Below are 15,574 nucleotides of genomic sequence, written 5' to 3'. Positions count from 1 at the left end.
CACCTGCGGAGGTATCCCACTGTCCCCCATGGCCGGACCTGCCCCCGGGACCGCCCGACGCGACCCGCGGGACCGGAGCCGCGCCGCCTCCCGCGCCCGCTGCGCGGCAGCTGCGCCTCAACCGAACCGGCCCCGACAGGGGCGGTGCCGCGAGGGGCGGTGCCAGGGGCGGGGAGATGTGCCCATGGCGAGCTGCTATTGGCCGAGATGGGCGAGGGCGCGGCCTGATGCCCGCTCGCTCCTCTGCTATTGGCGAGCGGGGACGTCAGTGCGGGTCGGGGGCGGGCCCCACGGCCAGCGGGGTCGGCTGAGCGCGGCGGGCGGGGGAGCGCAGCGAGGGGGCGGCGGCAGCGGGCGGGGTAGCGGGAGCGGGCGCACCGAGAGCAGCGGCAGCGCCGGAGCGCAGGTAGGGGAGGCACGCGGGGAGCTCGCCCCGTGCCCTCCGCCGCCCTCACCTGTCGCCGCCCGGCCGCCGGGTTCTTGCCGCTGCTGCGGCGAGGCAACCCCGCGCCTCGCCCTCTTCCCTCGGCTCCCTGTCCGTCCCCTCTCCTTCCCGGCCAGCCGCGATTCCCCCGCCGCCGCTGGCGGCTGCTTGCCGCCCTCCTCCCGCCCCGCCGGGGCCGGTCGGTGTCTGCGCCCCGCTCCGCTCCCAGCCCAGGTGCGCCCGAGGGGCCGGGAAGGGCCCGGGGGTGAGGCTGCGGTGCCCGGCGGGGTCCGGCGGGGCGCGGGGTCCACGGCCGCCCCTCTCGGGAGGGGGCAGAGCCGGCGGGCGCGGCCCGCCCTCGGTCCGGCCGGGAATGCCCTGGGGCGGGGAGGTGGCCGCCCGTGGGATTCCGCCCGTGGGATTCCGCCCGTGGGATTCCGCCCCTGAGCCTTGTCTTGGGCGAGCTCTCCCTGCTTCGTCCCTAATACCGTCTTCCGTCGCACTGGGAGTGCTTAGGGCTTTTTCTTAAAAAGATGCTCCATAGATTATTATGATTTGGGGGAGGCAGCGTTGTCTTTTGGGTGGGTTTGGGTTGTGTTTTTTTTTTTTGTGTGTGGTTTTGGGTTTGTTGTTTGTTTTTTTTTTTAAATCAGTCGCCCTGTTGCTGGGTTTGTGCATCGTCGATGGCAGTTGTGAGAAAACGTACTAGTTGTTCCAAGGTAGGCAGGTGGTGATGGAGAGCATCGGAGGGGACAACACCCAGGAGAGAAGGCTGTTCCTCACCTCCAGCCGCTAGGAAGATGAGGGATGCCGGGATTCCCGTTGCTGGGCTATTCCTTGCATCTGCTTCAGCTTTCATCTTTTACATTGGTGGGTGAGCAGGGAAACCTCGGTTGTTGTCCTTGGAGTATATGGAAGGCAAAAGGATTTTTTTCAAGCGGGGTTTTGTGTGTCTGCAGCAATGCCTCTTCTAGGGCTGCAGGAGCAAGAAGCGGAGCTCCTGTTCCGTTCTCTTTATGAATGTGAGGGCTCTGCACGCTGTTGCTGAACTACTCCAGCCTCGCTCGGAGAGATCCTCCTCCTGTCTGCATCATGCGGTGCCGACCATGGCTGCGGCAGGTAGAGCTGTCTGAGGCAGCAACAGCCTGCAACTGCCATAGTGAAATTAGTAATGATCGTGCATATTCCTGGGTGCTCTGCCTCGGGCGAGGGAAGCTATTACCCGACTTGTACTCGGTAGGCTTGTCAGGATGGTAATGCATTAGTCATGGTCACATCTGGAAGAATCATTTATTACAAATATATGTTTAACTAGTAAAGCTTTGTGAGGTCTCAAATAGGCTGTAAGAGAATGTGTAACAGAGGAGGGCTGGGAAAATCCATTGGCACACTGATAAACGCAGATCACAAGTGGCTCTGCAGTATTGCAGGAGAGAAGTTTAAAATTGTCCTCTTAGTTTCTTTTCTTTCCCTCATGCCTCTCTGCTGTTTTTCAGGGAGTTGTTGAGCACCACCAGCTTCCACTGTAATGAGTGATCAAGTTGTATGTGGCCAGCTGATACTGGCTCCTTGGCTAGTACAATCTACAAGTCCCGCTTTATTTTGCTTTCTATGTGTACACTTAACTATTTATTTCCCATATGTCATGTGTGTCAAAATTGTGCATTTCAGATAGACTTTTGGGTCTGCCTAAAACAGCATGATCATTAAGATGGTTCTTGTCTTAGTGTGTGTGCTTTTAAAAGCAAAAAGATCTGCAGTTAGGGAGAAAAAGTAAGCTTTTTATAAAATATATTTGTGTGTAGTAGAAGCACGAAGTGTCATTTTTAATAGGTGGATTGAATAAGAAAAGTATTGGCCTTTTCTATTGTACAGACTTAAATACTACCTCTAGTTGTGTGGGTGTTCAAAATTTCTCTCATTTTGCTCATTTGACAATAGGAAGGAAAATCTCCCCCTTTGTACTTCTGGCAAGACGTTCTTCAAGGAGAGATCTTTTGCCTCAAGAAGCCTCTGCATTGAATAGCTCTTAGGGATATGGCCTTGTTTGTCAGTATTTACCTAAAACTGTAGTATTTAGGTAATTACATCAGAATTGTGTCAAAATCTTGGTTGCCTTGATTTAGTTCCTTAGATTTTTCTAGCATGCTGGAGAACTGGATGGCAGATTACAACTGGTGAAAGACCATATTTTATAGGAGCGTGGAAAAATCTAAAGCTGTAGATACCGAGCATTGCAAGGAGCAAATGCTGTACCATGTTTTAGATATTTTAATTTCAGTTGGTGTTGGACCTGCCATTGAAAGCAGTTACCTTTAAAGATACACATGTAAAAAATACTTGCATTATGCTTGTTTTTTCACTTTAACTTAATGTGGACAGTCTTAGTGAATATGATATATAATCTGTGGTTGGTTTATATTAAAGAGGTTTTTTTAAAATTTTAGATTGGAATTTCATGGAAGCTGAAAGTAGATATTGTTTTGATTCCTTTAGTCTAAATTTAAAATGAGAGTTACAATAAACCTGTTAATGTTGTAACTGATATGCACTGGCTTGGTTTTCAAAACTTGGTGTTGAAACAAAGAAATTGCAGATCCTTTTTAATGTTCTCATAGATCCTATCAGTTTAGTTTAAAAATAATGGGGGAAAATATAGACTTGGAGATTTTCATACTGAAATGCACACTCCATCTGTATGTTCCTAACAAAACCCTTGAGATTATACATTTCATAAGCCTTCTTTACCAGTGAAGCATGTACAGGCAAGTGTAAAAAACTGTATGATCAGTATAAAGACAGCCTCTTTATAAAATAGAAGTTTGGATTAGTTTGGTGGGAACTGTTATTGGACCACCAATCTAATTGACATCATGTTCTGGTATTTAAAGGGTGGCTACAAAGAACATGGAGACTCCCTTTTGCAAGGAGTCCCATGGAAGAGATGAGAGGTGATGAGTACCAGTTATTCCTGGGGATATTCCAGTGGGACACAAGAGGAAATTTTTTACGATAGGAGCAATCAGTTGAAAGAATAATCAATCTTTCCAGGAAGCCATTGGATTCCCAAACACTGGATACTTGTATGACGCAGCTGGAGAGGGTCCTGGGCCATCTTGTCTAGGTTGTGCCTTTTCCAGGAAAGGTTGGGCCGAGTGATCCTGAGGTCCCTTCCAAGCTGGTGTTCTGTCAACTGTAGTCCCAGGGTGGCCTTACACTAGCAGTGGCTATTTCTGTTGTTGTGTGGAGCCATACAACAGACTGTGAGTGGGAGGAGAGCTAAGACTGGAAGTACAAGGTAGAATAACAGAATAATTTCAGTAAGCAGAAAACACCCTCTGTATATATATTGAAAAGTCAGTTCAGTGCTGCTATAAAAATAACTATTTATAATACTGACTATATATGGAAACTCTTGAATTTCAAAACTGTTCACATGTAAGCACTGGCTTTCACTCTCTCTTAAATGTATAACAGCAGTAGAAATCTGGACAGAAAAGACCTAACCAACAGTTTTTCCTAGGTACTATTTAAGTTCTGACTAGGATATGAGTCCTAATTTATGAAATCTTTTATTGGTTGTATGCTTATTGTGTGCAAAGTATGAACATAGGTAATGAAACGGTAATGACAGAATGTTACCCTGGAAATGTGTTGATATGGAGGATAAATGAAGTCATTGTGAAATATGTGCTCATCATGTGAACGGAACAAGAATGCCTTGCATTTGCCATAATTTCTATTTGAGAATTTTAAAGAATTTTAGTATTATGCATGAGCTAAACCTATAAACTCTAGATTATTATCTTAATTTTTACAACAGAACATCATCATTCTGATGTTATTTCTAACGTGAGAATGATGAGTGTTTGTAATATAATGAATAATAGGATTAATTTCCTGGTTCCGAATTCTGTATTTTAACTCTGCTACTTTAGTATCTAGATTAAGATCTATTTATGAATGGTTATACCAGCTTTCTGCATCAGAAGCAGTAAGCATTAATTTTATAATATAAATTTAAAAAAATATTAAAATGATACCTAAACGGAGGAAATCACTGTTGCAACATAAGCCCTCTTGCTGAGTCTGTGCAGTTTCATAATACTAAATGTGGATGAAGGAAAGATGATGCAGTTCTGAATGTTCACAAGAGTAACGTATTCAGCTTTTAACAATACTTTTTAAAATTTAGAATGTGATAATATGTTTCTTTATCACTGTTAATGAAGATATCTTAGCATGGCAGAAATAGTTGTGTTAAAAATCTTGGCTAAGTCACAATGAAAGAACAAAATAAATGTAAAAGGTTCTGCATGTTTAAAACTGTGTTGCTATAGAAATATTGCATATATTTCTTTCCTCCCTTCTCTGAGAATTTCATTGGAAATAGGTTACCTTTCAGAGAGCTTCCGTGCCTGTTTCCTTTAGGCAAAGTAACTTTCAGAAATGAATGTATAGGCTCTCAAGTTAGTTGTGTTCCTCTTCTCAATCATGTGATGTTTGAGACCTAAGTTGCATTTAGCTGATGTGGAGTAAAAATAATCTATTGCTGTGTTTTAAAATGAGGAAAATGCAATGGATTAGTTATTATATGATGACTTTTTGTGATACTGAACTGTTAAATCCCCAGAAGCTTTTAATTCTAGCTTTAGTGTAATTAGATTTATTTTTCTAACATTACTTCAGCAGAGATGTTTGTGTGTTCCAGCTTGGCTTCAAATTTGAATTCCTAATACAGCCTTTTAGTGTTGGAATTGCCTACTATTGTATTGAAATTTAATCTTTTAGTTATTTATTTATAATAATAGGGTAACTTAATTTAACACTGACACTTATTTGGAGAAAAGAATATAATCTTAACATGGTGATGTAGTTGGCATTTAGAAGAAATACTTTCATGGCAATATTTTTTAAAAAAAAAAGGCAGGGGGAGAAAAACCCCAAAGTATGAATCAGTTTTTAACTGAATTTTCACTATATCAGCCACATAGAGCTCCATTATTTTGGTAAATTGTATCACTGTCTCTCTTAATGTGTTCTTACAGATGACTGTGGTAGTGCAGATGTTGATGGTAACGCACTGCTGTATTCAGCTAAAGAAAGGGGATGTGGCTGCAAGGTTCAGTAGAATAAAATATTTATTCAACTATTAAGTATAAAAAAAAAATATTTCTTGGAGCTGAAATATGAGACCAAAAATTTTTTCACTCCTTTCTCCTCTTCATAATTAGGTGTCAGTGTTTAAAAGTCATGGTGTACTGTAGGGAACTGTACATTTCTTAGTCAATTTCGAGAAACAGTTAAACAGTTTACACTTAATATGATTTCTGTGTAGAAGTATGTTTTGGCTGACTTCATTACCAAATTCATAGAAGTTGGGATCCTAAAACGGATTTTTCTTAAGTGCTTACTAAATTCATGGTTCTCTGGGATCACTATCAGGTGTAGAAACACCTGGAGTTTTCCTGTGTGTTTAGTTTACTTTGAGTTAATGCTTATGATGGGAGCAACTCCTCAGCTGTAAAGTCCCACTTTATATGCAAAGTAAGTGAATGTACATCATTGCGGGCTTTTCAGTCTCATCACTTCCTGACTTGGAGAGGATAGAGCCTTCTGTTTGGCCTGCATGTGATATTCTGGGTGATACTTTAACTTGTTAAACCAATCTGATTTCATGGCTGCAAAATAACTGCCAGCTTTTTAAGCAAGTGGGACTTTGTACTTCTGTACATTTCTCTTTAAAGCACAGAATCTTTTGAATTAAACTTGATAGTAAATTTGTGCTTATAAGCTTTCTGTTTGCTGCTATATTTCCTAATCTTAAGAAGGTCATATTTATTTTTTATGTATTTTTGTAATTCATTTCTCAGAAGCACCCTGTGTTTGCCTCAGCATTATGTCAGTACTATGCTGGTCTTGGTAGAGCAGAAAGTCCAGTGTGCCCTGAGAGCTGGGGGCTCATGAAGCTTGGGGGCATGTGCTGCTCTTCTTCTCTCCTCTCCCTTTTCATCTGGATGCATTTCTAGGTGATGGTGAAGAGGATGGTGTTCTGGTGGGAGATCTGTAGTAGACAAACTTCAAAACTCTGCTGGAAGGATTTGGGTATTACCCTCTGCTGGCTCTTACTCTTACCAGGCACACTGAGATTTGCTGTGTCTTGCATGTTGCAGCATATCATGTTAATTGCAGGTTTGTCACAGGCATTTTCAATGAGTAAGTGTAGTGTAGTTCCGTCATTCTGCTTCTTTCAAGATGGTGAGAGTGGTTTGTTTGTTTTGTTTTTGGCATTGGTTGGTTTTGTATTTGTTTTGTTTGTTTGTTTTTGTAGGCTGTGTTTTTGGCTATTACCTGAAATATTAATAGCAAAACCGAGGTGCACGGAAAGTTGGGGGCATGTCGTAGTCAACTGTTCCTAAAGCTCTTCCTGTCAGACCTTTTACACTTGTTCTAAATTCCTGTTACTCTGCTGTGTTCAATAAAACTTTCCAGTAGCTAAAAACAAATTGCAAATTTTCCTTTTCTGTTTTTTATTTTGAACACTTGGCAGCATTTTGTTTATTCCCCAGAGCCACTTAAGCCCTCTCTACAGATATCTGTGCGCATGGTGAGTTCAGCATGTGTTTAACTTCAGTTGCATTGCTTATACAGGAGTGTATGCAGGATTAAGGCCCATCTGACTTTGTGACCCTTTTCAGAGGTGAAGAAATCTTAAAGTTGTCTTGTCAAAACATACAGCAGCTTGTACAATATATGAAACTGTTTTTAACACATCTTAATCGATATTCAAGTTGATACGGTTCAAAGTAGTTGGTAGGCCTACTGAAAGCTCTTCAGTGTTTTCTGTGTTGGGTAAATAAAAATGTAATGATGAACAGAAGATGGGCACAGGTTTATAATACATTACAATACATTACATGCTTATGGGTTGGGTTATTTATATACTGGATTATTCATCCAAAAGTTAAAGCTGTTTGTTAGTCAAAATCTAGGCAATTGTCATAGCAATGACAGTAGCTGTTACTAATTTTCAGTTGTGAACCTCAGAACATACACTACTTATAATTATAACCTTTTTTATTGCAAGATGGGTGTTTACTGAAATGAGGCTGAATCTATTAATAAATGTAGAATACTCCCTCTCCAACTTTCTACCGCTGTTTTTATTAGGATTGTGTAGGGTATTTTGAAGTGACAATTAATGTTGGTGGTGGAAAAGGGCCCTCAGGAGGTTTTCTAGGTAGACCTTCTGCTCAAAAGCAGTATTTTCTTAAAAGTATGTTTATTCCTAAAATGTCAGTAGGAAGTTTTGTAAAATTAAATTATTCTTCTCATTTCAGGGAACACACATTTGCCTGCTCAGCTCATTTTAATGACACTGTTGCATTTTTTTCTTTGGAGCACTTAAAAAGAGAATTCTGAAGTGAAGCAAATGTCTTCGGTGCAAGCAGGCGGTTTTTTTTCCCTTTCCTCTTGGCTCTGATCTGCTGCTATTTTTGATTCTACTCTTAATCTACCACATCTACAATGTTGCCATCAAGTTGTTTGCTTAACCTCTGCAAAAATGCTTCCAGTCTTCCTTGCGATGGATGTTGAACAAGGATGGAGTATTCCCAAATCCACCACTCCAGACATGTACACATAATGTGCTGTTATCTACCTATAAGCTTTTTCAAAAATTCAGAGAAATTCCCAACTCCCCTCACCTTAACTAATCCTTTTATGAAAACACCTACAATGAATCTGTGCTGGCTTCAGAAGTTTCATGCTTTAAAAACTTAAGTCTACCTTATGGACCTCTTCACACTTTCCTGATCCATCTGTTCATCTAGCACAGCTTCTTCTCTATCCCTTCACACAATCTTAGGCTGTTGAGATGCAAGACGCCTTTGCAGATCCTTTAATTGGTAGTAGTCTTTATTTTTACTTCTCTACTTCTTTTCGTATTTCTTGAAAAACAAAACAGACCCCCCCCCAAAAAAAAAAAAACAACAAAAAAACCTGACAGAAATAGAATAAATGGACAACTTGAAAATAAGCCCCACCCCAAAAGCTTGTGCTTTCTTTCTCCTTTCCTTCCTGGCATTATTATTTCAAAGGACGTTTCAAATTACATGCCATTATAATGTTTTTATGCAACCATTCTTTTTCTCCTTAACTGTGAAATCTTGTTTGGGTACAGCTTGTGTTTAAAGGCAGTTATTTATGGAGCACTGTGGCTGTACATCGTGATGTACAGTCAGTAATGTGCTGATCCGGTACGTCTACAGACTAAAGCTACTGCTTTATGCAGTATAGCCCATTATAAAACAGAAAACCTTGAAGTGGGGAGTGGCTGGTGCTGATGAAATGCTTTGTGGAACAGGTGGGACTTCAAAGTTATATTTTAGTTTGAGGGAAGGTTGCTTATGCAATTGTTCCATCTGTCCATCCATCTGTCCATTAGCCTGTCCTCCCACCCTGCCAGTAACTTCTGATCTGGTTGCCCAATTCCTTGTTGACTTTGGCAGAGGGGCCGTGTTCTCCAGCCCTGTTGCATGCATATACAGGTCTGACAGAAGCAGGCAGATGGTTAGAGAGGAGATTGGGCAAGAAATGGGGAGCCCCAGTCTGTGTGACTGTGGCTGGCCTGTAGTAATAACCACTATGGCATTTTCTGTCTTTTGCTAGGCCAGCGTGTGTGGGGAAGGTCAGATGGGAAGTGGGAGAGTCACGATGCTGCTGCAATAGGTTATTGCATGTTGCATGAGGGAGAGAAGTCACAGGGGTGATAATTTGGGGATGTTATTCTAGGTGGGAAGCAAGGGTATTCTCATGGATGGTCATGGGACCCAGAGGTACTGTGGGAGATCTGTTTGATGGTCTAACTTAGGTTTTTAAAGAATTTCCTGTCGCTGAGGGTTTTGGGGAAAGAGCTGCTCAGCTTAGACCTGTCATCAAGAGCAAGGAGGAATAGGCATAGAAAACATCATCTGATGTACGTGGGTAAGAGGTTGTGCATATCCTATAAAGTCAGTGACAGAAATATGAACCTGATGAAGGAAGAAGACTGTCAGCCAGCCAGGAGGAACTTCAAACACAGAACCTCATATATAGAAATGAGGGGGATTAGAGAGAAAAGAGGTGCTATAGCACAGCAAATCAAATTTAAATAATTGAAATATTTCCTGAAAAAATTGGAGGGCTCAAATATTTTTTTCAGCTTAGGATTTAAAGAAATCTTTAGCTTCAGCACAACAAATGTGTTGCTTGACTCTCTTTAAAAACTTTACTACTGGTATAAATAAAAACAGATTTCAGCATGAAGGTGACAGTGTGGGATGCCCACAATAATAGTAACAAAACAGTATTTTCAGAAGGTGAACCGTGACTCTGCTTTTCCCAAGTAAATAGCTATTCCTGTCATTTGGAGACCATTAAATCTGTTTCAGTAAATTCTATACACATTGACGTTTTAGTTGCCTGAAGCTCTGTGAATGAGCAACATATCAGAAAAAAAAAAAAGGCATGGCCTTCCATCTATTAACCTAGTTGTTTTTCAGTTGCTGCTGCTGACTCAATAATATCTAATGTAACTCACAGAAAAAAAAATCCATGTATATTTGTAATTAATGTATTTGAAACTTAAGATTGTTTTAACTATAAGATTGGATGCTTAGAGATGTTTGTTTTCTTCTGAGATAAATCACATTTGTTTATATAAATCATTGTAAAATACAGTGACTAAAATTGTATTGCAAATAATATATATGGATGAGGGGAGATACTTGTATTAAGGTCAAAGTCTGCTTGCCTTTGATCATACAAACTACTGAACAGCCCTGGAAGGCTCAGAGGCCTATCCTGTATTTTTCCATACCAGTAAAATGGGTGACCTTTTGTTTGACTGTTCCAGTTATAGTCACTTAAAATAACATTTGAGCTATTGTTGGCTATTTCACTGAGAATGGAAGGCAGATCAAGCTTGTTATCTTGCTGCTCTTCAAAGAAATTAACCAAGAGGAGGTATGCTGTCCTTAAAGAATTAGTCTACATAAAGCTTCAATGCTAGTGAGAAGAGATTTTTCAGTCATTGAAAGAAAAAAAATAAACAGTTTACACTAGCAATTTACTTTTGCACTTTAAAATTAGAGGGCAATTAAAAAAAAACCCTAGTTCTTACACTTTTTTTAATAGCTCATGTTTTAAAAGAATTTATTAATAGCAGTTGCAACTTTCACTTTGTGACTATCAGAGTATTTTGGAACTTTTCTTGCTAATTTTCTGATATTTTGATGATTTTTTTGTAATTTGTAAGGTGCAGAAGTAGTTACAACATATCGTTTCCCGCCAAATTGCCCAAGTTGCCAAGTCCCATGCACTTTTAGCAATCCAAAACCATTCAGATCCCCAAATTTGGGGAATTACTTTTAATACTGAATATGCAAGGTTGATGGTGTAAGGCATGAAAGTAATGTAATGAATGTAGGGATGTAATGTATGAAAATAGGAATGTGCTTTTTACACTGTTGAATCTCAAAGGTAAGGGCTGTATGATGGGACCCCCAGCCTAATTTGTGCTTCTGGAAGTTGCTGTACAGATGAATGACCTGACCACTTCCACTTTCTACAACCTGTTGTGAATGTAACTAATACTTAGAAAGGAAAATATGGTATATTTCCTACCCTTAAAGCTGGTTTTGCATACAATGCTGAGGAAGACATAGTGGAAGCTGTGTTGCAGTAGAGAAATGGAAGCAGAGATGAAAGTGAGACTATTCTGTTGAGCATATTTACAGATTTTTCATCTGCTGTGGAGCCCTGACATTGAGAGAGCCATGTGCTGGGTAATCAGGAAGACTGTGTGCACTATTCTGGCCCATGTGATCAAGAAGGGTCTGGTACAAGGCTATGGTGAGAAGCTGCCCCTGTGGATAAAGCTCCCAGTGGCCTGGAGTGTTCCTGCTCAAGATGAACAGTTGAACATTATACCCAAGTATGCATTATACTGTGGATTGCAGTCCTTGTGCTGTGTTGCTAATACTTGAGAGGATATGTTGTGCAGAAGATTTAAATTGGGGAGCTGCAGATTCAGTTTGATGTTTAAAGTGTGGGATTTGACAGCTCGGTATGTAACATATATATTTGTGCAATGTTAATTTACATTTTTTTAAATCATTTCATTCTTATCTCTTGGGATGAAAAGCCAGTCCACCTGTGAAGCTGAAATAATTCCATCTTATTTGAGGTGCAATGAGAGATAAAGATGGACCTCTAGGATCAATTACATTTGTATGATACATGGTAAATTTTTTTCCTGACTTCCTTTTCCTTCTCTAATAGACTTTGCCGTTTTATTGAGGAACTGCAGGACAGATTAAATTACATATGGCTGACTGTGCTGGTGAAGTTCTCTGCGGTAAATCAGAAATAATTTTGAACGTGATGTGAATTGCTTAGTGTCTGCAAATGCTTGGTAGTTACATAGAACAGATTTTTGGCATGGTACCACAGCAGGAGTGGCATCATAATATGCTTTAACCTGAAGTTTGAATCTGGAAGGAAAATAATGAAAGCTGAGAGAGTTTTCGATACTTGATAACCTTGCTTTTGTCTAGTTATATGTTGCAATCAAAAGCACAAGGCTATTACTGCAGTGTAGTGTGTGCTCGTATTTAGGTTCTGTAGGGCCACTGGTAGAACAGTAAATGATGCTGAGCACCTAAGTATATGTAAGCTAAATAATGTCCTGTGATGTGTGCTTTAAGTTTGACCTTATGAGTACAAAAATATACAAAATACACTGTTAATGCTCTATGGTTTTATTATTAATCAAGCTGTTGTTTGTTACAAAAATCAGATTATTTTAAATTACAGAATGTCTTAATGGAAGATTTCAGTAACAAATACTAAGAGCTTATTTTCTCCTGGTTGCTTTTGTTTGCTCAGCTTTTGTTGTTGTTTTTAAAATATGCTTCCAAAATACATGAGCTGAAGACAAACTGTCCAAAAAGTGTATGGATTACTGGAACATGAAGAAGTGTTTTTAAGGAGTGCTCAAGAAAGTCATCTAGAATATGTACATACTGAAATACTTCAATTTGATACACCTTTTTCCATTTTCTCTGATTAAATGAAGACAAGTAGCCATTCTCTTTTAAATATTGTTCCTTAACAGTGCACAATAAAGTAATGGATGTTGTGTTTTTCACTTTTATTATGACTCGAGATGTTTTCTAATGATTGCCTCTGAAGAAAACAATGCTGCCATTTAATTAGAAGCAAAACCAAAACCAAAGGAAGAGAAGTAGCTCAAACTAATCTAAAAAAAAAAGATGAAAGAAGGGATTGATTGCACTGCAGTACCTAAGAGAAATGTAATGCTTCTGAAGGAGAAACATATAAAATAAGTTTCCAAATTGATTTTAAGTTAAGATGTCAGTAGTGGGGGGGGGGGTGCAGAAAATTGTGCATGTGCCAGTGTTAGCTATTTATGGTACAGCTGTGACTGGAGTACTAAAAAAAGGTGGAATATAAGTCAAGGTAAAAACTGGACTAAATTCCAGGTGAGTAAATTCTGGGATGCAGACACTGAGTGAGGCTTACTTTGGTTCATTACTGTGCTCTGGAAGTACTGTGAACCCAGCATACTGGAATTAAAATCTAAACACTGTTAAACATACATCCTTATGATCCTTTCACAATAGGAGAATTAGATGAAAACAGGAATTTGTCGTTTGGTAGTGAGAAACAGATTTAGTTAAAGTTGAGTAATTAAGAGTTACTTCCCTGCATTTGTTCTGTGATGAAAGCTGTATATTTTCTATCAGCATGTTTTAGAGTCTGTGTTTCCAAACTAGTAGTCTGAGCTTTTTGTTTAAAAGTCAACTAGAATTCTGGGATAGAATACACTGCTTCTGTTCCTTCAAGGAGTTTAAGCAATAAAGCATTGTGTACTATGGTATAAATGACTGACTGATTGTACAAAGTTATTAAGTGGAGTAAATAAAATATATTAAATTTGGAAAGAGTGGAAAAAAAAATACAAATCTGTGCTGTATAAGGAATTGTGCTGAGCATGACCTGAAAATATACTTTGGGTTCCATGAATGGGCTTATTTAATTGCTTTGTTTTGCATGTCTTCCTTTAAGAGATTTGTGAAACAAGGTAGAAAAACACAATCTGGAGCAAACCTTGAGAAAACAGAAATCTTTAGCATGCTTATGCTTCTTGGTATAAACTGTGAACATTCTGGGCTGTATCTGTAGTTGCTATGTGGTTTTCACCTTTGTTGCTTGGCTCTGATCAGGGTGGCGCCTTTATTCTTTTATTCCCCACTGCTTATATGCTGTTGCTTATACAATTTTAAGATAAAAAAGTGGTCAGTTTTTTTTCTCTGACTCTTATTTGTAATGATTCTTTTAGTTAAACAGTATAACAACCAAGTAGCTCTTTTGCAAAATAAACAACATAATTTTCCCAATTATCTGGTAATGCTATTAACTATCCCTCTGTTGTAAGTATTTCTTGCAGCAGAGGCCCAGTTTAATGGAATCAGAGCTGAAGGATGTGAACAGCAATAGTTTTCATCTATTCTACTTGTACCAGAAGGTAGGGGTTAAGTGGAAATGAGTTTTGCTGGTTCCTATACTAAGACATTTCAGATAGATTTTGCAGCTTTGTCAGTAACGTGAGATGGGATGTTCTGAGCACTCCTCAGTGTCCCTGCTCCTATCTCTGTACACAAGAAATTGTTTGGAACTCCTTAATATTCTCCTTTTTGATAGTGGAGTTCTTGGTTCAGCATTTAAGAGAATTGAATAGAAAGCAAATCTAAAAGGTCTCCCTAGGTTGTAAACTGTTTTTGAGATAGAATACTGAGATATGCTGAGCACTTTTATTCAGTGATAATTGTAATTTCTCCCTAAAGTTCCAGTAATGAACTGGAAAAAAAAAGTTCACGGTTTTATCCATTTGTGTTAAAGAAACTTAAGCTATTCAACTGCATTTCTTCTAACTGGGACGCAAAACTCCACTATGATTTCAATATTTTTTCTCTTGAAGACTAAAGGCCTGGTAGTAATTATGTCATAATTACATAAACTTTGCATTTCTAGTTTTGCAGTTCAGTTGTACTTATATAAAAACAAAGGAAATGAAAAGCAAAGCAATAATTGATGAATGAGGTGATAGGATGTGGAAGTACCAAGAGGGGAAGCATTGAAGCATTGCTTGTGAGACTGGAGGAGGAGGGGGAAATGTGTTGCTCTAGTACATCTATTAACACATTTTAAAATACTGTAATTCAGAAACAGCAGGCTAACTTGTGTTTTCAACAGTGGGAAATACACCTTTTATGAGATCTGCTCTTCTGCACTGTTTTACAGACAGCCTAATCTCTGTAGTTCTTGGGTTTTCCAGTGTGGGTTATTCTGTTAGATAGGCTTTTACAGTTCTGAAATTTTTGGGGGTCACTTCTGGAAATGTTGCAGGAGACTAGAGAGAAGATGGAAAAAAGAAATTGTGGTTGGGAAAAAATCCTGATAAAATTTCAAGATCTACACTTCTGAGGTTTTTTTTACCATTTAAGAACTTTATGTTTAGATGCCAATTGTGTGCTGTATCAAATGGAAATAGAAAGAAGTCTCAGTCTGCCCTTCATTTACGTTCATTTACGTTCATTTTCACTAGAGGAAAAAGAAGCATAAACTCAATTCAGTCCATTTCTGTTTCTATGAAGTTTCAAGCCCTGTGGAGCCCTAAAGTGAAGCCTACCTCTTCTAAATTTTTTTCCTCAAACTACATAACATTCTTATAAACAGTCCACTTGTATGATAGAGAAATACTAAAAAAACCCCCATACATACGGTTTATAAATGTACGATGATCTTAAGAGTAGTCTTCAGTATGGGGTTTTAACATGGGGTTTTAATCTTTCTGTTTTTTTCTTTCTCTGCCTACTTTTAGTCCTCAAATAGGGTTTTGAAGCTTCTTCAGTGGAAGTATTAAGAAAACATCTTTTGAAAATTATAGTGAACTATGTCTTATCAATTGAACCAAAAAAAACAACAAAACAAACAAAGGATTGAAACTAACTGGCTAATTGTTTTTTATTTCAGCTAATGTTCTAACAGTTACCTTTAGACATTTGCAGTATACAGTCACATTTT

General features: G+C 39.3%; 1 protein-coding gene across 3 annotated transcripts in view; it reads left to right on the top strand.

Annotated features, from left to right (window-relative positions):
* The first annotated feature begins 356 nt into the window (after positions 1-356).
* The window catches only part of CDKL5 (cyclin dependent kinase like 5), a 123,779-nt gene continuing 108,561 nt past the window's right edge, over positions 357-15,574 (top strand). For 2 of the 3 annotated variants that reach the window (XM_088051987.1, XM_088051985.1), the window contains exon 1: positions 357-406. The gene's annotated coding sequence lies outside the window, so the exon portion shown is untranslated. Of the gene's footprint in view, positions 407-584; positions 659-15,574 lie in introns of those variants that run through there. The other variant, XM_088051986.1, reaches the window with a different exon arrangement.

This window comes from Pseudopodoces humilis, chromosome 2 (genome assembly GCF_049639895.1).
Source record: "Pseudopodoces humilis isolate 2021_Gansu_Grassland_sample_001 chromosome 2, ASM4963989v1, whole genome shotgun sequence".
In the NCBI taxonomy this organism is placed as follows: domain Eukaryota; kingdom Metazoa; phylum Chordata; class Aves; order Passeriformes; family Paridae; genus Pseudopodoces; species Pseudopodoces humilis.
This window is presented reverse-complemented; position numbering and strand designations above follow the sequence as displayed.